The sequence below is a fragment of the Tupaia chinensis genome, unplaced genomic scaffold, assembly GCF_000334495.1.
Source record: "Tupaia chinensis unplaced genomic scaffold, TupChi_1.0 Scaffold000407_1, whole genome shotgun sequence".
Classification (NCBI taxonomy): Eukaryota; Metazoa; Chordata; class Mammalia; order Scandentia; family Tupaiidae; genus Tupaia; species Tupaia belangeri.
Genome location: NW_006159909.1, coordinates 178,056 through 202,577, shown reverse-complemented (window position 1 = coordinate 202,577; position 24,522 = coordinate 178,056). Strand labels below are relative to the sequence as shown.

At 54.0% G+C, this 24,522-nt stretch overlaps 1 protein-coding gene across 2 annotated transcripts in view; it reads right to left on the bottom strand.

Annotated features, from left to right (window-relative positions):
- RAB11FIP4 (RAB11 family interacting protein 4) overlaps positions 1-24,522 on the bottom strand; it is a 91,213-nt gene that overhangs the window by 48,138 nt on the left and 18,553 nt on the right. The gene's annotated exons all lie outside the window — the stretch shown is intronic.

The window sequence follows — 24,522 nt, the reverse complement described above, 5'->3', positions numbered from 1 at the left end:
CGCTCTGTCCCTTTCTGGTCAAATTTAAATAAATAAATAAAGTTAAATAAAATAATTATTAAGAAAAAAAAGTCAATGCCAAGTGGCCAGCAGGCAGTGTGGAGGTTAAAGCACTGGCTCGCCCATGGCCAGCTGTGTGGTTCGAGTCCTGGACCTGGAGGCTTGAAAATCATGTCCGGCACGTGTGTATGCATGCCCAAAATCCCGAGAGAAGACTGGAGGAGAGAGGAGAATGTGGTGTGGCCATCCTCCCTGGGGGTGAGGTTTCACTTTCCTTCTCTTTGTCTCTTTCCAGCTAGTGCACGTGCCCTATAGCAAAACAAAACAACTTTAAAGAAAAGTCCATGCCAGGGTGGTGCTGCGTGGAAACTTAATCCAGCTGTCTGGGTGGAAGCCAGTGTTAGAGCTTTCTTTTTACTTTTTTTTTTTTTTTAAAGAGATTTTTGTTATAGGGTACACGTGCTCACTGGGGAAGAAAGACAGAAACCAAGAAATCACCCGCCAGGAGGGATGGCCGCACCGCAATCCTTTCTCCTCCAGTCTCCTCTCTGGATTTTGGACACGCACGCACACACGCTTGGCGTGACTTCCAAGCCTTTGGGCCCAGGACTCGAACCGTGGTCGGCCCTGTGGGAGTCCAGCAATGTAACCATTATGCCATCTGCTAGTCCCAGTTGGCAGTTTTTAAAGATCTCCAGGCCAAGTTTAGGAACTATTGTCCTAGAGGCCTGTTGAGGACAGAGAGTGTGACAGCAATCGGGTGAAGACATCACCATTCTGTTCTGGGAACAGGTAACGCAGACCAGGAGCAGCAGCTGTGATCTGCCCAGAGCTTAGGCTGGTTCTCGGTGCAACAGCCCTAGTGATAGGGAAATAGAGAACCGATACCCAGGACACGTGCTACAGAGAAAACTACAGCAGCTAAGGGAGGGAGACTTTGGGCGCACAGGGACTGTTTTCACCACAGATTCGGGTATCGGCGTTGCTTTAGGAGAGGGTGGCTCACACCTGTTCACCGTCCCAAACTTTATCCTGCTCTCGGCCACACAACTTTCACCTGACAGCCCTCAAGGCCCTGCCTCCCACCCCATAAGGCCCTGCAGGCCCGGCTCCCTTAAGCTGTCTCTTCACGGCAGAGGCCTGGCCTCCTGGCACACAATGCTCCCTCCCCAACCCCTCCCATCAGCAACCACCTCTGACACAGGGCCTGGGCCAACAAGTGGTCTACGAAGGTCAGTATATGCAGCCACTGAGGGCACTGAGGCTCACAGGGTGAGCGAGAGGCTGAGTGGAGCAGGAGGGAGAAACTCGAGTTCTGGATTGGTCCTGGCTCTGCCATGCCCAGGCAAAGGGCAAGTAACTCACCTCACGGAGCCTCCGTTTCCTCCTTGGTCAAATGGAGAGAGTACAACCACATTTCTAAGACAGGGAAGTGCATTACAGGAGAAAAGTTCATTGACTTTTACGAAGTGTTTTGCAAATACGAGGATTTTCCAGAAATGATAACCAATGCCTACAGTGACATGAAGTCACAGCGCATTAAAGCTGGACAGGACCCCCATTTTACAAATGAGAAACCGAGGCTTAGAGAAGAAATGATTTCCTCGTAGTCACAACGCTTGCTAAAGGCAGGAGAAGCCACACTGACCTCAGAAAAGAGAGGTAGTTGAGAGTAGATGGGTATGCTGCTTTAGCATCAAACTGTTTGCCTCCTCTATGTACCAGGCAGACTCCTATTCATCCTTCAAAACCCCACTCAGGTATGACCTCCTAGGTGAAGCCTTCCTTGTCTCCTCCTGTCATTGAGCTCCATGCCTCAGAAACAAGCTTTGTTACAGAAAGGAACACATACTGTATGGTCAGGCTTGGCCTCTGTCAGGTCCCCTCCCATAATGCAACTCCTGGGGACAGGGTCCATGTCCCCGGTGTCTTTGAACTCCAGCTCCTAATGTGTCTGGTGCATAGCAGTCACTTGGGGAGCATGTGGGGCCCTGATGACCCCACTTGCAGGGTCAATAAAGAGCCGAGGCCCTGGCTAGCTGTGAATTAGAAGGAGCCTTTTCTGAGCTTCCTGAGATGTGCATTTGAAAGGAGAGAAACGAGAGGTGCCTTTCAGGATCTAGTCACCTTCTTCCCAGCACGCGTGAGATCTCAGCTCCAAAGAGAAGTCCCTGTGCCTAGCGGCGACCAAAGAGCAATGGTCAATGGTTTCCCTACAGTTCACTGTTACTGCTATTTACCCTGCAGGGCAGGCTGTCGTTGTCCCCACCCTGCCTCAGCCTCCCAGCTGAACTACACTGGTGCAGTCCCACCCTGCCTGGCGTGCGCTCTCTCTCTCTCTTTCTCTCCCTCCCTCTTGTTCTTTTTAATGCCAGAGGATGTGCATGTGTGCACGAGGTTGGGAGGCAGGGGGAAGAAAGTGCTCCCCAACAGAACCCAGTCGTACCACAATCCTCTTTCAGATTCTTCATTCCCATCTGGATCCTGGGCACCTGGCATGTTTTTCAAGTCACTGGAGGCTGGGACTCGAATCCTGGTCGACCACGTGGAATCACTCCTACACAGGGCCAGCCTAGGTTCCGCTTCTGACAGGGTCTCACCATGGTGCCCAGGTCAGCCTCTAGCTCACGATCCTTCTGCCTCCCCTGGGCCACTGAGATGACAGGCACACACTGCCACACCCAGCCTTCGGAACCCGGAATTGAACCCGGGCCTCCCATGTGGTTCCAGCCTGCAGAGCACAGCGTCTGAGCAGCACCTACCACCTCGGCTGGCTGCAGCTTAGTATAGTAAGAGCTGCTGATTACTGAAGGTCTGTCTGCGGTGTGCAGCCACTTCACTTTGCTCATGTGTTCTAATCCTACCATCTCGTCATGTAGATGTTACTGCAACCATTTTACATGAGGGAACTCGGGTTCCAGAGGGTTATGTGGCATGGCCAGGGCGGCAGAGCCAAGACTCACATGCAGGGGTGCTGGTCCTCATGGAGGACTCCCTGCTGCTGTCTGTACTGACAGCAGCCAGAGCTGTCCCGGAAGCAGGAGGATAAAGATCACGAGCAGTGGGAACCAGCAGTTAGCGTAATGGCTATGTCGCTGGACTCCCACGTAGTCGACCGCGGTTCGTGTCCCGGACCCGGTGGCTTAAAAAACTCACGCCGGGCACGTGTGCGTGCGTGCCCAAGATCCCGAGAGGAGAATGGAGGAGAAAGGATTGCGGCATGACCATCCCCCCTGGGGGGTGATTTCTCGCTTTCTGTCTCTCTGTCTCTCTCTGTCTGGCGAGCGCACGCACCCTATAGCGAAAACCTCTCAAAAAAAAAAGAGATCACGAGCAGTTAAGGCTCTCCCGGGGCCTCTTTGTCATCCTTGGGAGCAGACGTCCACTGTCCAGCTTGGCAGTGTTTAATCAGTTGCAACCCACACCAGACCACTGTGACTCACCCACCTCTGTGACCCTGCCTGGAGAGCGTCCTGGCCCTGAGTGTGTGAGGTCAACCCACCTGCCTCGCTGCCTGGGTCAGAGCAGAGACTGGCGCTATGGTGCTGCCTGGGCCATTGTCTCCTTCCCTGCTTCAAGCCCAGGGAGAAGCGGCCTTTCCCTGGGCCCACTGGGGCAATGAGTAGGAAGAGGCCAGGGCTCCCAAAAGGGAGGCACTACTTGTTGCTCTGAAAAGTGCATTTTGCAAGACCAGCAGTTAGCGTAATGGTTATGTCACTGGACTTTTTGTTAGTCAACCACAGTTCGCGTCCTGGATCCGGTGGCTTAAAACTCACACCGGGCACGTGTGCGTGCATGCCCAAGATCCCGAGAGGAGAACGGAGGAGAAGGGATTGCGGCGTGGCCATCGCCCCTGGGGGGTGATTTCTCGCTTTCTGTCTCTCTGTCTCTCTGGCAAGCGCACGCACCCTATAGCAAAAACCTCTCCAAAAAAAAAAAAAAAAAAAAAGTGCATTTTGCAAAGTCTAGTCCTGCTCTGAAACCAAGAGCAGGCCTGGGGGGGTGAAACCAACAGGTGAAATTCTTCTCTCCCTTGGCGATGTCACAGAGCACCTCCAGGGAGGACACCTGCCTTACTTTGTCTTGACCCAGGATTTCTTAAGGCTCTGCGACTTTGGACAGGACCCTTCTTATACAACCTTTATCGACACAAGGACCCAGGTTCTGTGAGGAGCAATGGGAAGTCGACTACTTGGGAGAACAACGTACCAGGCTCCCAACACACACGGAAGGCACAGGTGGCCATCTGCATTTTAAAGGGAGGCACAACACAGTATATCGCTTTGCCATAGGGTAAGTATTGGTCACCAAAGAGAGATGGGGAGAGACAGTGGGAGGTAAAGTGAGAAATCTCCCTCCGAGGGGATGGCCACACAGTATCTTCTCCTCCGCTCCGCTCCTGGGATTTGGGGCACACACGCACATGCACCTGCATGATTTTCAAGCTGCCAGGTCCAGGACTCGAACCATGATCAGTCATGTGGGAGTCCAGCACTTTAACCACCATGACACCTACTGGCCTCTTCAAAGAGAGAGAGAGAGAGAGAGAGCCTGCCAGTGGGGCATGGTCATGTTGCAATCCCTCTCCTCCGTTTCTCCATCCTTTTGGGATTTGGGGCATGTACACAAATACACTCGCATGTTTTTCAAGTTACTAGGGTCAGAACGTGAACAGCTGTTGGCCATGTAGGAGTCAGCTCCTGTAGCCATTACGCCATGGGGCCAGCCCGGTACCAAATATTTACAAGCCCTGCTCAAAGGGTTTCCCATGATTAGAACTCAATACGTTCAACAACTCTGAGGCAGGCACTACCCTCATTGTACAGATGGGAAAATGAGGCTCGGAGAGTTTACTCAAGGACATAAAGTTAGTAAATGGAAAGGCGGCAGGATCTGAACCCAGGCAGTCTGGGTCCAGAGCCTGTGTGCCTGACCATCATACTATGAAAGAAGGGAGGCTTGGGTTTGTAAAATCACTTCTGCAAAGTAACCATAGCAGAACTAAAACTATCCTTTCAAGAGTTCGTTCGTTTACTCAAACAACATTCCGCCAACAAAAACCATAGCTGGCCACCTGGAGATAAGAGAGGAGGAGACGTGGGGCTGGCAGGTGGTGTGGTGGTTAAAGACTATTGGTCTCTCACATGGCAGACCACGGTTCAAGTCCTGGACCTGGCAGCTTGCCTTCTTACTTTCTTTCTCTCTGTCCCTCTCTGGTCAAATTTAATTAAATAAATAAAGTTAAATAAAATAATTCTTTAAAAAAAGAGAGAGAGATAAGGAGACGTAGCTCTGTCCCAGAGTGACCCCCGTCCATCCAGGGTGACACCAGAGTGCTGTTCTTCTTCCCACAGCACCTCCAGAGGCCCAGGGCTGCACTGTGGGAAGGCCCAGGGCTGCGCTGTGGGACGGCTGCCCTTCCAGTCATGAGCAGCCGCCTGTCTGTGGGTGCTGGCTCCGAGCACCTCAGAGAGGCCCTGCGTCTCACTGGCTTTGAGTCCTGCCAGCCATGGCTTCTCGCCTTCAAACAGTGGGTCACCCCAAAACCTCCCCAGAGCTGCTCTCCTTCAGGGTCGGACCCCAGGGCTCCTGAGAGCCCTCACCACGGTCACTGTGCCTCTTCCTAGTCACCTGGGTGTTCTCAGCCCACGAGTACCTCGAGGATTTCACCACCTGCAGAGAAGACTAGCTTTTATTTATTTATTTTTAGATATTTATTTATTTATTTATTTGGAGAGGTTTTTGTTATAGGGCGCGTGTGCTTGCCAGAAAGACAGAGAGAGACAGAGAGACAGAAAGCGAGAAATCACTCCCCAGGGGGAATGGCCATGCCACAATCCCTTCTCCATTCTCCTCTCGGGATCTTGGGCATGCATGCACATGCGTCCGGCTTGAGTTTAAGCCACCGGGTCCAGGACTTGAACCACGGTTGACTACATGGGAGTCCAGCGACATAGCCATTACACCAACTGCTGGTCCCAAGACTAGTTTTTAGACTAGGACAGTAGCAGATGAGGACGTTACATCTTTTTGAGGTCAGAAGGACATATGTACCGAAGGGCTGGTAATTCCACTTTGAAAGCAAAACACAGTCCCCAGGTCTCTCCTAAATGATCTTCACGGTGCTGGAATGAAAAACACCCAAACCCACAACAAACCAACCGCCCATAAATGACAGGGAATGACAGAAGGAGGGCTGCAGGCTCCCACTGTGACACGTTTATTCCCTAACGAGGAGGCAGACAGGATGGGCTGGTCGGAGACTGGAGCTGGCTTCTTACCCCACACCCCTCGCCCTGGCTCCCCTTCCCGGGCTGGGCTCTGCAAAGGGAAACCAAAGGCACCTGGCCCCAGGACACTGAGCCAGTGTTCCTCCCACTTAGGGGCAAACCACAGCGCTGCTGCTGCCGCCTCTGTGGCCGCAGCCCAGACCAGCTGAAGGAGCTGTTGTGTTCAGGTGGAAACTGGAGAGGCCCCAAGTCCGGAGGAGGCCAGGGCAAGGGGGAGAGACGCTGCCCCCATGGTGCCCTAAAAAAAGAAGCCTTTCTTCCAGGCCAGGTCCCCTGCTAAACCACAAGGCCACATTCATGGGGGTGGAGCCCGCAGGCTCCCAGCCAGCCCAGGTCCAAGCCCCAGCCCTACTGCTTGCTACCTAGCTCCGCTAGTCTCTGAGCCCCAGGTCTCCACATGAACAGGAAGGTTCGTGGTAGTACAGACTCGACTTGCGATTTCTCAGCTTTACCACGGCACAAGGCTGCTCAGTCAGCTAGCAGCCATACTTCAAGCACCGTACGACCATTCCACTTCCACTTTCCGTACAGTACTCCGCACGTTACAGGAGACTTCGCGCGTTATTAATGGCTGTGTGCCCACTCTGGGCTACGGTGAGCGCGTTTAAGGTAGGCAAGGCTAAGCTCTGGGGTTTGGCAGGATAGGTGTATTAAACACGCTATCCCCCAGGATGGTTTTACCTTGTGTGGGTTTATCAGAGTGAAACCCTCTCACTAAGACGAAGAGCATCTGTCCCTCGCAGCAGCTATGTTCTATAAAGTCGCCATGGACTCGGAATCGGAGAATACTGAAAAACTCCTAGGGAAATACGAGGCTAGATTCCTGCGAGCCTCTGGTGACATTTTCACCAATCAGTACATAACCTTGTTTTAGGCATGTTCCCGTTCAAAGACATCTCATTTAATACATAGCGCTGATTCGCTAACACTGAGCTTGCGGTCCACCGCACTGTCACTCACGCCCGAGCAAAGCTTTCGCCGTCCTCACATTTTCTCCATAAGGCACGTCACAGCCCGCTTGCATTTAGGAACCACAGATAGCACTTGGCTGTTTAAATAGCAACATCAACAACAAAAGGCACAAACACGCAGGAAATGCAGCACTCAGTAGACCACGAAGAGCACGCTTGTTTGCAGTAGGAGAGCTGCGACAAGGAGGCACTGCATCACCTTGCCCGGCCTTGGCCAGGAATGTGCAGAGCGAGCGAGTTAAATCTCCACTCCTCTCCTCCTCTGAGCACATCTGCAAATGATCACCCAAGAGCTGTGAGTACTGATTTGGGGGTTGCAGATAAACTCTAGCACACAGGCACCTTTACAAAGACAGACTATGCCAATAACGGGGATCAGCTGTGCGTTCAGGGTTACTGAGGGATGGGTCAGTGAATGACACTGTATGAAGGGTACTCAGCTCAGCAACAGCTCAATAACTGTTTTTACTGTTCCTGCTTGAACTCGCTGAACACAACAGGGCTTCATATTTTTGCTGTTCCCTCTGCTTGGGATGTTTTTCCCTGTGCTGCTTCTGAGTAAGGAAGCACAGAACTGAGTCTGACTCACAACGGTGCCATCTGCCGGCTGGGAGACCTTCGGGTTAGGCTGGTTCTCCCTCCTGCTGGCCCTCTCATCTCCAGCACTGTAGGCCAGGTCACTCATAGATGATGACTGTGCTTAACAGAAGCCACCAGGGCCAGCCCTTGTTGTGGTGGTGGAGACAGCTAGATCCCACACGACCGGCTGGGCAGTTTGAGTCCTGGACCAGTGACTTGAGAAAGACACCAGGCACATGTGCATGCATGCCCAAAATCCTAAGAGGAGGGAGGGATGGAGGAGAAGGGATTGTGGCATGACCATACCCCATGGGAGGGTGCTTTCTCATTTCTCAACTCTCTTGTGAGCGCATATGGTCTCTGGCGATGTATTTTTTCCCAAATAAAAGTGATCAGAAGAGACCCGCTTCTCTCTTCCCACCAGGTCTGCACACCCACCTGCATGGGTGTCTCAACTCTGCCTTCTTCCTGATCGGATGCACCACTCACAGATGGACCCTTGTATTTGAGCCCTGGACCTGACTGCCTGGATGGTTCTGTGCTTCTGTAATCCTGCCATGGCACCTTCTGCATCACCAACTTCTTCCCAACTAGTTCATCTCCTCACCAGGTTATGCCCAGCTCTCAAAATCCTCTCCTAAATCCCACAGCCCCTGAGAGGAATGAATCAAAGGGACGCAGAGCCAAGTCTTACAGTGTGGCACTGAACCCAGTGGCCCCTCCTTTAAAGGCTTTCTTGGTGTGGCTCTGGGCACGCCCCCTGGTGTCCTCCTGAGGCCCAGCAATGGCTCCCTCATCTCTGCAGCTGGTTCCCTGGCTCTCCCTTACATGCCATTGCCTCCCAATGTCACTGTCCAGACAACTGTCTGTGGACTGGGAAGTAGCTCAGGGGTTCACTCTGAGGTCATGAGGGAAGAGCCTGGGCAGAGGGAGAGGTGAGTTCCCTGCAGTTGCAATGGAGGCCTCATGATCCCGTGGGGACTCCAGAGCTGGAGTGGCCCTTCGAAGTCCCAAAAGGAGGCCAAGTGGCAAACCTCTTGCATCCCCTCCTGGACCAGCCATGGTAGTTCCAAAAAGGGTCTGTAATCGTGGGCAAGACAGCACACTGGCAGGTGGTAAGGAGAAGGAGGGTCTCAGACCTGCTGGGGATCTGGATGCCCACTATGCCATGCAAACAGTGCCTTCCCGGCACCAAGGACTGGCCTTGTGGAAGACAATCCCTCCATGGATGGGGGAGGGGTGGCCCTGTGATGGCCCAAGGGCACCACATCCACCCTGCACCCCATTTCCACAACTACCCTCGGCAGGGTGTCACCACACTTCCATCCTCTCCTGTCCTCCCAGCCAGCCAGGATCACAGACCTGTCTGCTGTGTTCAGGTGGATTCGGGATCCAAACCTGGGCCTTCCATGTGGTTCCAGGAACATGCAGCAGGGCCCTACCACCTATGCCACCTCAGCTGGGCCACCTACTTTTTAATGTCTCATAGACATTTTCCTTGTACTGCGAATCAAAATGATTCTCTAATTAAATTTGTTTTAAAATATTCTATAGGCTGTGTGTACTTACCAGAGATAGAGAGACAGAAAGAGAGGGAGAAAAAGTGAGAAAGTATCCCTGGGGGAGATGGCCACACCACAATCCCTCCCAGACTGGAAGCTTTTGGAGGAGCCGTGAGTACCCCAATCTCAGAAGGGCCGGGCCCCTGGTGAGCACTACACACAGGGAGTGCTAATGAATGCGCGTACCAAGTGTGCATTTGCGCTCACATTCACACTCACACTTGCACTCACTCAAACTAAGACACACACTCGCACTGACACTTGCACTCATACTCACTTAGACTCACACTCACACTTAAGACTTGCACTCGTACTTGCACTCAGACTCACACTCTCACTAGCACTCACACTCGCACTCACTCAAACTAAGACACACACTCGCACTGACACTTGCACTCACACTTAGACTCACAATCGCACTTAGACTTGCACTCACTCACACTCGCTCTCACTCAAACTAGACACATACTTGCACTCACTCAGACTCACACTCAGACTTGCCTCACACTGACTCACACTCAGACTCACACACACACTCAGACTCACATGCAGACTCACACTCAGACTTGCACGCATACTCTGACTCAGACTCAGACACACTCGTGTGAATGTGCTCTGGGGCATCACCACACACGCCTGAGAGCAAGAGAGAGGAAAGGCCCATGTAGGAGGGACGTAGCACATGCCGGCGCTGCTCCGGGAGCCGCACACATTAGCTCAGTCCTGTGCAGACTCCCAGCTAGTCCTGTGCACCTCTGGATTTACCGTGAGGCTAACAAAGGGTAAGCTTCAAGGATCCTCACATGGGACCAGCAGTTAGCATAATGGCTATGTTGCTGGACTCTCATGTAATCGACTGCGATTTGAGTCCTGGACCTGGTGACTTAAACTCATGCCAGGTGCATGTGAGTGTATGCCCAAGATCCCGAGAGGAGAATGGAGGAGAAGGGATTGCGGCGTGGCCATCCCCCCTGGGGGGTGATTTCTTGCTTTCTGTCTCTCTGTCTCTCTCTCTGTCTTTCTGGCGAGCGCATGTGCCCTATAGCAAAATAAAACTCAAAGAAAAAAGGATCTTCATGTGTTTGGTAGGGGCCCAGCCATTGTGTTCACAAGTCATGTGTTTCGTAAAGCTTGCAAAAAGTAAGAATGCTGAGATTCTTTACCTTAGAAAGGGCTTGAGACCCCACACAACCTGGATCTACCAGCACACGCATTATTGTTCGCATTTCACAGATGAGAACGCCGAGGTGTAAAAGGCTGCAGCCAGCCTGTCTTCCAAACCCTCCCACCCTGCTGTGGGCCTGCCCAGCCTAGGGAAAGGACCCCGGGGGGTGACATGTGTCTGACCAAGGGTAGCTTTGCAGCTGTGTTGGGTTCTGAGCAGAAAGGCTGGGTGGGGGGCAAGAAGAGAAAAAAGAGGCTTGGACCTGAAGGGTCCCAAGTCCAGAGCCCAGCGGCCCATGTACCAGCTACTTGGCATCAGAATATCCCGCTTACTCTGACCATCGCCACCCCCCAGCCTCCCCCCTTTGTGACCCAAATCTACTGTTTGCCTTTCCAGCTCCCGAAAGCACCAAGTGCAAGTTATAAAGGACCAGCCCAGCTCACCCCAAATAAACCTGCTCTCTGTCCCCTTCCCCTCCCTAGGCCCCTCCTTTGGGCTGCATGGCCCAGTCTAGGGCAAACAAGAGCTGGCACGCTGGCCCTGAAGGGCAGGCCCTCCCCCTGCGGTTCTGCAAAGGGCCGGTCTGGGCTGCAGGGCATTCAGTTACCTTCATTAGAATGGGCCCCGAGCTCAGGCAGATCCTATCACAGCAGGGATGAAAGGAGAGAAAGAGAGCACCGTGGAGTGGCTGAGACGGAGACAGTGGGAGGCCAGAAGATGTGTCGGGTGTGCCAGGCCGGCCAGGCCCTCCACAGGCTTGAAAAGCCCAAGTTCCTCAGTCCTCGAAGCAATCTGAGAAGAGAGGTGCTAGGAAGCCCAGGCTGAGGGCAAGGATCCGTGGGGACACAGACTTACAATCCACACGTCCCTGGGCCGAATAGGCCTTAGACCCACTCAGAGGAGAGGATCAAATCAGAGCGGGATGGAGGTGGGGTGGGGGGGGAGTGGGAAGAAACGGGTTTCTGGACACTAGACAGCTGGAGGCGGACACAGTGAGCACACCAGCCCTGGCTCTATTTTCTTTTCCAACAAGGAAGTGGCTTTGTTGACCCCAAGGACCAGGATGGCCAATGTTTGAAAACGATCCAAACACAGAGATTCGGAGAGTGACTTCTTCCAGAATGGAAGTGAGCTTTGGGTATTCATAGGTAAACATAGACAGGCAAAATAAAATGACACTTTCGAGATTAAAGGTGGCATCATCCCCAGCAGCCTTGTGTCCCCAGGAGAGACTTTTATTTATTCCTTTTTCTCTGTGTGAGAGGGAGGAGAGACACTCCCATCAGGGTCCCTGTGCTGTGTCCCACCCCAGCTTCAGCCGGCCCAGATCATGGGCATGCATGTGCTCGGCACACTCAGGGGTCTCTGGGTATGAACCTCAAACCTCCCCACGTAGCTCAGCCTTGCAGAGTTGGGTTCCATCGGGGGCTTTCAGGGCCGAGGGAGGCAGAGCTGCTGTGGCTCGCATGGCCACCTGGTTGCCACAGCCTCGGCCTTCTTGGCTGACGGGACTGGGAGTTGACCCTAACCTGAGGGTGTATGCGAGGCACCCTCCTCCCCAGCCTAACCCTGGCAGGTGCCATCCTCCTGATGGCCACAGGAGTGGCGAGGCTGTAGGCACCCAGGCAGGGATGGGGTGGGACAAAGACAGAAGCCCCAACCAACTCTGCTCTTTAGTGGCCATGTGACCTCTGAAGCTCTCTCGGCCTAACTCGGCCGGTACAGCTGCATGACAGCTAACACTCATCTGTGAGCACGGACTACTGGCTGGGCACTAACCCGAGCCTTCACACTGTCGCTTAATCCACAGAACATGGCAGGAGGAAGGCCTCCACCCTGGGAGATGTGGAAGTGACACGTCACAGGGCTACTGGGGGCAGATGCGGGACTCAACGGCAGGCCTCATAGTCCAGGGTACACGTGCTGTGATGGACAGCATCTCTGCCCTCCCCTTCCCCCGAGACCCGTGGTCGTCAGGTGTGTCGGGAAAGTGACGCTCTAGGTGAAAGCAGGTAGCAGGTGCTGGGGCTTTGATGGAGGATGGGAGAGGCGAGACCCGGAACGCAGGCCTGGGGCTTTGGGGTCCTCAGGGAGAGTCTGCAGCAATGACTCCAGAACTTCGGCTGGGAGAATCTGCCAAGGCTCCAGATTCCTAGGTCCTAGTCTGTGCCCAGGACAGACATGGCCACGCTGGCTGAGGGCTGAGGATGAGAGCACTAACCCCAATTTCCCCTGTGCAGTCACAGGAGCAGGGGAACGACCTCAGACCCGAGCCAGGACAACCAGGTCCTAGTCCATCCCTCTGCTCAGCCTTGGGGAAGTCCTGGGCCCTCTGCCGCCTCAGTTTCCCCATCTGTAAGACAAAGGTGTCTCCCACCATGTTCTCTGCCCCAAGCCATGGCTGAGGACGCCCACATCCCACCCCGGCCCCATTTCCCCTGCTCCCTGGGACAAGGCAGCAGGGCTGATGTTTCCCTTTGATTCTGGGCCCCCAGAGGGAGGAATAAAAATAAAATAACCATGACAGTAACAGCTGCTCTGTCATGAGTGGGCCCACGTGGCGGGAAGAATGCCACCCACCATGGCTGGCATGCATAACTTCTGCTGCTTGATCAGCCTGAGAGCTGAGGAGTCCCCGCCCTGCCAGCATAGGCCTGCTCGAGGCCGTGTTCGAACATGTGCCTGGCACCATGACTGAGCCTGCGGGCTGGCCAAGGAGGAGACACAGATGGGAGAAGAGGGAGGTACATGCGGGCTGAGTCTTGCTGGTGGAGGGAGGTTCAGGGTGTGCGTGCCACTCGGGGGCCTGAGATGCTGAGGCCAGCAGGGTACCCCGGGGCCTTCTGACTCCACGCCAAAAGTGAGAGCCCCCAGCAACCCCGATTCACTCTGGCCTAGTGCACACTGTGTGCTGGGATCTGTTTAGGGCTCTATCACCTTCTAGGCCTGCATGCCAACACACAGCAGGGGGTACCATTGTACCCAGGTTACGGGGGTGGCTCGCAGGGCCACCTGGTTGCCACAGCCTCGGCCTTCTTGGCTGACGGGACTGGGAGTTGACCCTAACCTGAGGGTGTATGCGAGGCACCCTCCTCCCCAGCCTAACCCTGGCAGGTGCCATCCTCCTGATGGCCACAGGAGTGGCGAGGCTGTAGGCACCCAGGCAGGGATGGGGTGGGACAAAGACAGAAGCCCCAACCAACTCTGCTCTTTAGTGGCCATGTGACCTCTGAAGCTCTCTAGGCCTAACTCGGCCGGTACAGCTGCATGACAGCTAACACTCATCTGTGAGCACGGACTACTGGCTGGGCACTAACCCGAGCCTTCACACTGTCGCTTAATCCACAGAACATGGCAGGAGGAAGGCCTCCACCCTGGGAGATGTGGAAGTGACACGTCACAGGGCTACTGGGGGCAGATGCGGGACTCAACGGCAGGCCTCATAGTCCAGGGTACACGTGCTGTGATGGACAGCATCTCTGCCCTCCCCTTCCCCCGAGACCCGTGGTCGTCAGGTGTGTCGGGAAAGTGACGCTCTAGGTGAAAGCAGGTAGCAGGTGCTGGGGCTTTGATGGAGGATGGGAGAGGCGAGACCCGGAACGCAGGCCTGGGGCTTTGGGGTCCTCAGGGAGAGTCTGCAGCAATGACTCCAGAACTTCGGCTGGGAGAATCTGCCAAGGCTCCAGATTCCTAGGTCCTAGTCTGTGCCCAGGACAGACATGGCCACGCTGGCTGAGGGCTGAGGATGAGAGCACTAACCCCAATTTCCCCTGTGCAGTCACAGGAGCAGGGGAACGACCTCAGACCCGAGCCAGGACAACCAGGTCCTAGTCCATCCCTCTGCTCAGCCTTGGGGAAGTCCTGGGCCCTCTGCCGCCTCAGTTTCCCCATCTGTAAGACAAAGGTGTCTCCCACCATGTTCTCTGCCCCAAGCCATGGCTGAGGACGCCCACATCCCACCCCGGCCCCATTTCCCCTGCTCCCTGGGACAAGGCAGCAGGGCTGATGTTTCCCTTTGATTCTGGGCCCCCAGAGGGAGGAATAAAAATAAAATAACCATGACAGTAACAGCTGCTCTGTCATGAGTGGGCCCACGTGGCGGGAAGAATGCCACCCACCATGGCTGGCATGCATAACTTCTGCTGCTTGATCAGCCTGAGAGCTGAGGAGTCCCCGCCCTGCCAGCATAGGCCTGCTCGAGGCCGTGTTCGAACATGTGCCTGGCACCATGACTGAGCCTGCGGGCTGGCCAAGGAGGAGACACAGATGGGAGAAGAGGGAGGTACATGCGGGCTGAGTCTTGCTGGTGGAGGGAGGTTCAGGGTGTGCGTGCCACTCGGGGGCCTGAGATGCTGAGGCCAGCAGGGTACCCCGGGGCCTTCTGACTCCACGCCAAAAGTGAGAGCCCCCAGCAACCCCGATTCACTCTGGCCTAGTGCACACTGTGTGCTGGGATCTGTTTAGGGCTCTATCACCTTCTAGGCCTGCATGCCAACACACAGCAGGGGGTACCATTGTACCCAGGTTACGGGGGGTGGGGGAAAACTGGGGCTCTGAGAGGCTGTGGGGCAGCGTGCAACCATTTGGCTGCCAGATGGTGGGTTTGAGCTGGGGCTCAAACCCACGCCTGCCTGGAGTCCCTGGCTCTCTAGCAAGCTGAGCTGCCTCTCAGTGGGGGCTCCTACATCAGGGGACTAGGCTCTGGTGGTTACAGCTTGTTATGCCTCCCCGATTGGATGGCTTACGCTTTACTGGCTTCAGAGGCGAATGGAGTCCCATGCCTACAGCCCACAGTGAACGCAGAGGCGACCTCATGCTCAGGACCCAGCCAAGGTGTTCGTTGGAGGACCAAAGCTGAGGCTTAGGACCAGAAAGGAGAGCGTTCGACGAGATGGTATGGAGGTGGCGACTCTCAGAGCACTAGTGTTAGGAAATCGAGCCCTGCTTCAGGTTTCGCAGCCAGCCGGCCATGGGACCTTGGCAGGGTCCCTGTTCTCCCGGTGCCTCACTGGAGCTGTTCCCAGACTTTAACGTTCCCCTGCAAATGTCTGAGCTGATACTCCCAACCCCGTGTGAGGGTCCCCCTCCATGCAGCTGGCCACACATGGAAATCACCAGGGAGTGTTTCAAAAATCCCAAGGACCAGGCTCAACTTCAGAACAATGAAATCAGAACCTGGGGACGGGACCCGCGGATCAGTGATCGCTAAAGCTCTCCAGTGACTCCAATATGTGGCCAAGATCCAGACCCATGACCAGAAAAGAGCACTTCACACTGTAGCGAGCATATAGACGACTCACCTGGATGTTAAAGTGCAGGTTCTGATTCGGTAGGGAAGGTTTAGCCTCAGATTCTGCACGTCTCTCATTTTTTGTAAAGTCTGACACATTTTTTTTTTACCTTTTTTTTTTTTTATTGCCAGAGTGTTTATGAATTTGACGGAAACAGAGAGACAGAGAAAGCAGTCCCCAGTGGGATGTGGTAATGCCTCAATCCTTTTTCCTCCATTGCTCCATCCTGTCAGAATTGTGGGCATGTTGGGGCCAGCAGGTGGCATAGTGGTTAAGGTGCTGGACTCCCACATGGTCAACCACAGTTCGAGTCCCCGAACTAGGAACTTGAAACTCACACTGGTTGCGTGTGTGTACAAGCCCAACATCCTGAGAGAATGGAGGAGAAGGGATTGGGGCAAAGCCATCCCTGAGGGGTAATTTCTCTTTTTCTCTCAATCTGTCTCCCTGTGTCTCTGGCGAGTACATGTTCCCTATAGCATACACACACAAAAAAAAGTTCTCCAAAAAACAAAGAGAATTGTAGGCACGCGCATGCAACTTTGTGCACGGGATTTGAACCATGGTCAGCCACACAGGATCTGGCTTTCTATACACAGCAGTGCCAGCCCATTTCACAAACAAGGAAACTTAGGCACAGAGAGGTGACAGAACTTGCCCGAAGTCTCACTGGGAAGGGGTTGACCCCCTGTTTAGACCCAGGCCCTTCTGACCAGACTGTAGACATGACTGTCTGCTCACTGCAGGCCGGCTCTTCCCCCATGCCTCCGTCTCCTTCCTCTCTGGATTCTGAGCAAGCACATGTGTCCAGCGTGGCTCTCAGGTTGTGAGGGCCAAGATTCGAGCCTGCAGTTGACCCTATGAGATCCTACTAAAGTATGGGGCCCACCCCAAGAGAAGCATTTTAAATGCATTTTATTTTGTTTTTCTTAATTATTTTAGCATTTATTTTATTTATTTTCTCCATGGAAGACAGATAGGGAGACAGTCTCCCCCTAGCAGGGACTTCATGTCACTATCCTCTGAGCCTCTGTCATCCCTGGATAATGTCCGTGTGCACCTGGCATGCACAGGGTGACTCAGGAACTCAGGACTCGAACCTGGGATTTTCCCATTTGGTCACACCATCGCAAGTGTTGTGCTATCATTGCACCACTGCAGCTGGCCCACTTCGTTTTTAAATTTTAAATAATTATTTATTTCATTTTATTTATTCATTTTCTTTTTTTTTTTTTTTGGAGAGGTTTTTGCTATAGGGCGTGTGCGCTCGCCAGACAGACAGAGAGAGACAGAGAGATAGAAAGCAGGAAATCACCCCCCAGGGGGGATGGCCATGCCACAATCCCTTCTCCTCCATTCTCCTCTCGGGATCTTGGGCACGCACGCACACGCGCCCGGCGTTGAGTTTAAGCCACCGGGTCCGGGACTCGAACCGCGGTCGACTGCGTGGGAGTCCAGCGACATAGCCATTACGCTAACTGCTGGTCCCTCACTTACTTATTTTTTAATATGATCAGAGAGAGACACAGAGAGAGAGGGAAAGTGAGAAAGCAAGTCACCAGGTCTGGGACTCGAACCGTGGTCGACCATGTGGGAGTGTCCCGCACCTTCACCACCACACCACCTGCTGGTCTCCACTTCATTTTTTTAAAAAAGCAACAGCGACCAGCAATCTGAGACATCGAACAGAAGTCTCCAATCTGCTGGCTTCTCCACCAGATGCAAAAACTAATTTTTAAATGGACCCCAAAATCTGACCTTGAAGTGCCTACCCCCACCCCACCACTCCGGCCTAAGCAACTGGCTTGTCCCAGCCCAACGTGGGCCTGTCTCTGAAGGGTGGCAGGGCCAGCAGGGGCAGGAGGTGACACCATGGCACCTGGTCTCCCTTTAGTCCAGTGCGTGCTGGCCTCTGTCCTGAGCCGGCCTGGTCTGAGGCTCCATACACACCCTGGGGAGGCATAGGATGTTCCAACCACCCCTTGCAAAGAACAGAGAGGAACCCCTGGGACACAACCGCCCTGCTAGGCACAGGTGTGCAGGGCTGGGGGAGGCTCCTCTTGGCAGGAGAGGGGACTGGCAGTGGCTGAGAAGTCCAAAAGTCATCAGTGCAGGGAGGGAGCAGCTTCAACAGAAACCTAGAAGCAGGAAGGGCCCGAGTGTTCAGGAAATCCTGCCCCAGTCAACTGAGGGTGAGAGGGGAAGCGGCAGGAAGGTTTTGGCCAAAGTGATGTGCATGCATTTATTCGACAGATACTCACAGCGACGAGTCAGAGACAGAATCAGGCCTGCTGAAGTTCAGGGACACGGAAATGACGTCCCGATGGCTACTATACCCCCAGGTCACAAAGTGGAACAGTGTGGGTTACCCAGAGAGGTTAAGTGACTTGTCCAAGACCACGCAGCCCCTCTATCTCAGAGGCAGGACTCCACTCCTGGGGCCCCTACACAGCTGAGAGTACTCAGACTACACTGGCAGTTCCCTGAAGGGACTTAGAGGAGGGCAGGGCTGGGAGGTAAGACAGAGGAGGAGTGCAGGCTGCACCAGAGGGGCAGGCAGAGACAGGGAGTCAGGAGAGGCTGTTGCAGTAGTCAAACAACCCTGGTGACCAAGGGCCAGCACCGGGATGCCCACGCTCGGCTGCACGGGTTGTACACTGCCGCAAGAATAGGCCCTCAGGGTTGTGAAGCACAGTGACCCTGGCTGAGGGGTGAGGGACCAGACTCACACACAAGGCTTGTGTAGTCACAGCCTCTAGCTCCTGGGGAGCAGCTGCCACCAACCCCACCAGCCCTCACGCTGTTACCGTGGGGCCACATTCTGTTTCCTCTTGGGGAGGAAGTGGCAGCTACACTCCAACGTGTTCCGCACCACACCCTGGGCGACCCACAGGACCAGTCAGTTTTGCATTTCAATGTGGAAGAGTTCCAAGAGAAAGGAAGGTTGGGAAACTGCCTCCACCTCCATGCAGGGAACCTTTGTAGATTGGTTCTTTTCACATGTTCACATGCACGAGAGAAAGAGAGAGAGAGAGAGAGAGAGAGGCATCCTCTGCAGGATTTGTTCATGGTGCAACCCCCTTCCCCCAGTCCTCCAGTCCCTCAGATCCTGGGCACTCCCACGTGTGCCTGCTGTGTCCAGGCTGGCCAGGCTGAGGATTCGAACTGCAGTCACCCTGGGGGATCTGGCTTCTCTGGAGCAGCGCTTTACTGCTGTGCCACAGAGCCAGCCCTACCTGAACATTCTAAAAGCTCCCAGAAGCCCTGCAGCCGCATCTTTTCCTGATGCATTTCCCTGACTCTTGTGCAGAGAAAACCCTTGTTTACCCCGCATAGCCCCTACACTGGGGGGCTTGGTGCCCCTGCCTCCTCCACCAAACCAAAGGGCTGTGGTTTTGGGGCTTCCCTTGTCCAGGTCAGCGCGCACCTCCAGGACCTTAAAAGCACGTGGGGGGACCAGTAGTTGGCGTAATGGTTATGTTGCTGGACTCCCATGTAGTTAACCGCGGTTTGATTCCCAGATTCAGTGAATTAAACTCATGCCGGGTGCGTGTGCGTGCGTGCCCAAGATCTTGAGAGGAGAATGGAGGAGAAGGGATTGTGCATGGCCATTCCCCCTGGAGGGTGATTTCTTGCTTTCTATCTCTGTCTTTCGGGCAAGTGCAAGCACCCTATAGCAAAAATCTCTCCAAAAAAAAAAGGGAAAAAGAAGCGCATGGGAATGGGCTGCCTCTCTCCCTAGTCAGCATTCCACCTGGCTCCTGTGACACTTAGTCCATTCCTCATAGAAGCTTGTCCTCCAGCAACACAGATGCTCCGGATGAGGGGCCTCTGGAGCTATGCAAAGCCCTCGGGGCAAATGAGCCCTTCTGGCCTTTCTCCTACGCTGGCAGTCTCGGGGGAGGGACCTGGGAACTAAGAAGCCTCGGGAAAAGTGGACTAAGAGCCGGCTGGCTGAGCTCTCTGGAGTCAGACAGCTGCAGACGGAATTCTGGGCTCTGTACACTTGCCCCGAGGCCTTGCCCAGACAACCTCTCTGCTGCCTGGGCCTCCACTTCCCTACCAGAACGATGGCACCCGTGTGGCAGGGCTACTCTAAGTAGACACACAGGGAGAGGGGCGAGGAGACGGGACATGTCCGTGCTGGTGTGCAGTCGGCAGCCACCCGCTTGCCCTGCCAGCCGCTGGGGTCCTAGTGAGACGTAGTCCAACTGGAAGGTCTCCGCGTGCTGAGACTGGCGATATCAGGAGGACAGGGATGGGAGGGAGAGAGATAGAGTAATAATGGGGTGGGAAAAGTTAGAAAATGGAAGCAGGTAAGGGGGCTGGAGCACCCGCCCATGTGGCTAGATAGAAAAGCCCAGCATGGCAGAGCATTCCCGCTCAAGGTAATGTAAGTGGGTCCCGCCAACTTTGAGAGAGCCAGTGGGATGAACCCCTGGGCCCAGCCACATTCGATCTAGCCAATGGGATGAAAGCAATCAGTGGGCCCAGCCAATGATCAACCACATGACCCTGGCGAAGGAACGATAAACTTCACGGAAAGTAATTACCGGCCAGAGCCACTCTGTCTCGGCTAGGGCTGCGCCAACCTCTGGGGACTGTACTTGCACTTTTACTTAATACACTACTCTTTGCTTTCGCTGTTGGCGTGTTTCGTTCAAGTCTTTGTCTGAAACACCAAGAACCGGGACATCACCAAAGCCATCCACAGCAGTAAGAGCCAGAGCGGGGAGGGTACTAAGGGATGGAGTAGGAGAAAGAGAGAGACACATGCATGGAGACACGGACAGAAGGGCGGGGAGAGTGAGGAGAAATCGATGTTACAAGTTAGATGGGGTGCGGGTCTGGTCACCCGCGGGAAGTGGGGCTGGCAAGCAAGTGGAAGGGCCCCCGCGCAGCTCCCCCACCCCAGGGCTGCAGCCCTTGCAGGCCGGGCGCACAACAACTCTGATGAGCGGGAAGACTGGAGAAAGGGCACAGCGGGGTGACCAGACCCGGTGGAGACTTCTCACATCTCTCCTTCTGGGCCTCTCCTTAGCCCTGATGGGCTATGGGATAACACCTTCTACCCTGCAGGGTCAGGGCATGGTTAGGACCTCTCAGGGAGTGGGGGAATGCAGCCTGCTTGTTCCTGATGAGCCCCGACTCCAGAAAGGCCTTCGTTTAGGGCCAGCAGGTGGTGTGGTGGTTGAGGCACTGGACTCCCCCCACAGCCAACTGTGGTTTGAGTCCTGGGCCTGGTAGCTTGTTTCCTCACTCCCCTCCACCCTTCTTATGAGCATATGTCAAAAAATAATAACAATAAATAAAATATTTTTTAAAAAAGAAAGGCCATTGTTTAATCAGTCAACAAACACAGCTAAGTACGTTAGTCAGGCCCTGGGCAGGGCAGGGCAGGGCAGGGCAGGGCAGCCAGTGAGGCCGGTCCTTGCCCCTGGGCAGCAGCAGGCTAGATGCAGAGGGACACCTGGGCCCTCCACACATGACCCTCCAAATCCTTTCTTGACCTGGAACGACATGTTTGTTAACCAGGTTTTCCCGCCAGTCTTATGAACTTTGGCCCACCAGCCAGCCTGAGCCAGATTCCCAGGGTCCTCAGTGGCCTGTAGAGCACAGGCCGGCCTGGGGGCAAAGCACTCTGCAGCGCTGAGCAGCCTCCTGCCCACTCCCTACGCCCCACCGGGTTCTTTCCAGCTTGCTGACTCCTCCCCCTTTCTGCCCCTTTCTGCCCTGGAGGTACTTGCAGGTCTGATTCAGGTCAGTGCCACCGCCCCCCCCCCCACACACCCCCAGCAGCCCCTTCCCAGGCCAACCCCCTGGGTAATCCTTTTGAATAATGTCTCTCTTTCCTAAATCAGAAACCATGGCTTTTTTTCCCTCACCTGTGTAATTATTTACAGTAAGACAGTCACAGTTGGACTAATAAAATAAAAATAGCAGGTAAATAATTAAGTTGAAAGATTTTATTGATTTACCAGCTGTCTTATGGCTCTAAGTTTTCTAACTGCCAAGACAAAAAAGAGAAAACAAGAGGTTGGTTACACTCTAATTCTTTTTATCTGATGGAAGAAGACTGCCGCCTGATCAGAAAGGATTTCCTTTCTGGTAAAGGTAAACAATGAATTGAATCGAGGACAAGGGTGACAAATCTAGAAGTTTCTGGGAGCCATTTTAAAGATGTTGAAGAAATACTCTGTTTAGGGTTGCCTATCACAGAGCCGAGGGCATAACCACTGAGGAGGTCCTTGCCAGGAGTTATTAAACAGTGCTTTCGGACAGGGACCTTGCCATCAGGATAGAGAACGGGAACTACAGGGACGAATAGAGAATAGGAAATACAGGGGCGGGCAGCGGAGTCATGGGCCCGCGGGATGCATATCACCCTGAGCTGTACTCCCAGCCGCCCCCTGGACTGCAGCCCTGAAGGGGGCAGCGCTGAGGTTCATTGATCAGTTATGGGTCCTGCCACACCTCCCCCTGTCACTCACCTCAGAGGTCCTTTCAACCTAGATGAAAAATTCCCTTCAAATGGCCCCACAGCCTAGCAGATAAGGGAGCCAGATTCCACACGGCTGATCACACTCCAAGTCCTGGCCCTGGTGACTTGAGAGACATGCCAGACGTGTGTGTGTGTGTGTGTGTGTGTGTGTGTGTGTGTTTGCGTGTGTGTACCTCAAATCCCGATGAGATGAAGAAGTGAAGAAGGGCAGCACGGCCATGCCCCGTTGGAAGGTACTTTCTCTCTCTCTCTCCTTCTCTGTCTCTGGAGAGTGCACGCACCCTCTGGCAATTAAACAAATCAATTCCCTTGAGCAGGTGCCTGAGCAAGAATGCCATGCATCTCAGCACGAGGGAGAGGACCCAGCTGGGCATGATAAAGGCAGCATTCTGAAGGCAGCTCCTGGTTGCAAAGTCACATTGTCATTACAGAGAGGGTGCTCGGTCTGTCCCCCGCCATTGTCTAAGGAGACTAGCTCACGTGCGTGCGCACACACACACACACATAGCTGGGTGCCCACGTGTACAATGCAGGGGGCTACGGAAGGGGCTGAGGCAGGAACTCGACAGGAATCAGAATATGCTACCCCCAAATATACCACTTTAACCTAAGGATTATTTTGAGTTGAAGGCAGTGGAGAAATAGCAGACTCAGAAGATACTCTTTGCTCTTCCCCCATTTGCCAGAAAGCAGTTGGTACATTTCCATTTATAAAGGAAAGCTAAAATTCTGTTTGCGAAGGTGCCCTCTCTTCTATACCAGGAAGAAGATGTGAACTTGACTGCTAAATCTACACCACTCTCACCTAATAGGCACCTCCCCACTGTGCTGCCCCCGGGGGTGCAAGCCCCTCTCCCTTTGGCCACCCCTCTGCAGTTTATTGCTCTTTGTTAAAATAGTATCTAAGCCCCTGTTCTGTCTCTTTCAGTTTCCACTTCTTTTCTGTGAAGATCCTAGGCATCAAAATTTAACATTTCATACCATACGTATGTCTCTTTTCTGTTCCTCTGTCTTTTTCAGCTTAATCTGCAGTCTCCACTTACAGAACCTGAGGGGACAGAGGGAAAGTTTTCCTCCCTTACAGACTCGTCCAGTCAGGAAACCAAAGACTCCAGTCCAGGCCTTCTCCTGTTTGTTCCAACTGTGGCGCTAATCAAAGAAGCCTAGGGGAAATGTCAGCTGGCCTGGGGCCTCCGCCATACTCACAGGGCCACAGACCGCGTCTGTCCCAGAATGGAGCTGCAAGCTGAGCTGTATTACTCTCAGGCATTTTCAGGGAACAGACTGTAGCACTGACCAGGGTGAGAGCAGCTGTTTATCTCTCTAGTCAAATTCTGAGCATGTTCCTGGGCTCCCAGGTACGACTTTCCTGTGATAAGGGCAGTCCCTGCTCAGAACCAGGGTCTGACAAAGGTCAGACCCAATCCCTGGGAATGCCCGGGGCTGCATCTCCCGGTCTGGGCTGACCAGCAGGCAGTGCTGTCCACACCGGTCTGCTCCCCTGGAGCAGAAGGTGTTCAGTCCACCCTGACAACCCAGATATGTCAGTGTCTGCATTGCGAATCAGAAATTCTAGTGCTTTCTAGGCACTGTGCTGGGTGCTTTCCACACATTCCGTTTTCCTTTTCACGGTAACTCCGTGAGGAACACACCAGTTGCAACCACCACTTAGTGAGTGAAGAAACTGAGGCTCAGAGAGATGAAGCTGGCCCAAGTGGCCCAACTTGTATGTGACAAGCCAGCTTCAAAGTCAGGACTCCTAGGCCCCAAAGTCCAGGCTGTCTCCGAGTTTAAATTAAGCTTATGCTAGACTGGCCCTGCAGCACAGCATCTCAGGGCTCTGCATGGGGAGATGATCCCAGCCCTGGCAGGCCGAGAACGTGTGCATGTGTGCGCATGCTCAGATCCTCTTGGGACAAAGAAATGGGAGAAAAAGGACTGAGCTCAGATCCTGGCGGCACAAAGAAAAGGGGGAAAGGACTGCTGTGTAACCACACCTGATCGAGGGTGGTTTCTCTCTCACTGGCTCCCACAGTCCCCCCTTCCCCACAATTAAAAAAGAATTCACCCTTGCCTCCAGGGCTGTCAGGTAGGCCTACACCATCTTACTCCCCAAACCAGAGCTTGGAAACCTCCTAGTTCCCAGCCAGGCCAGCAGCCCC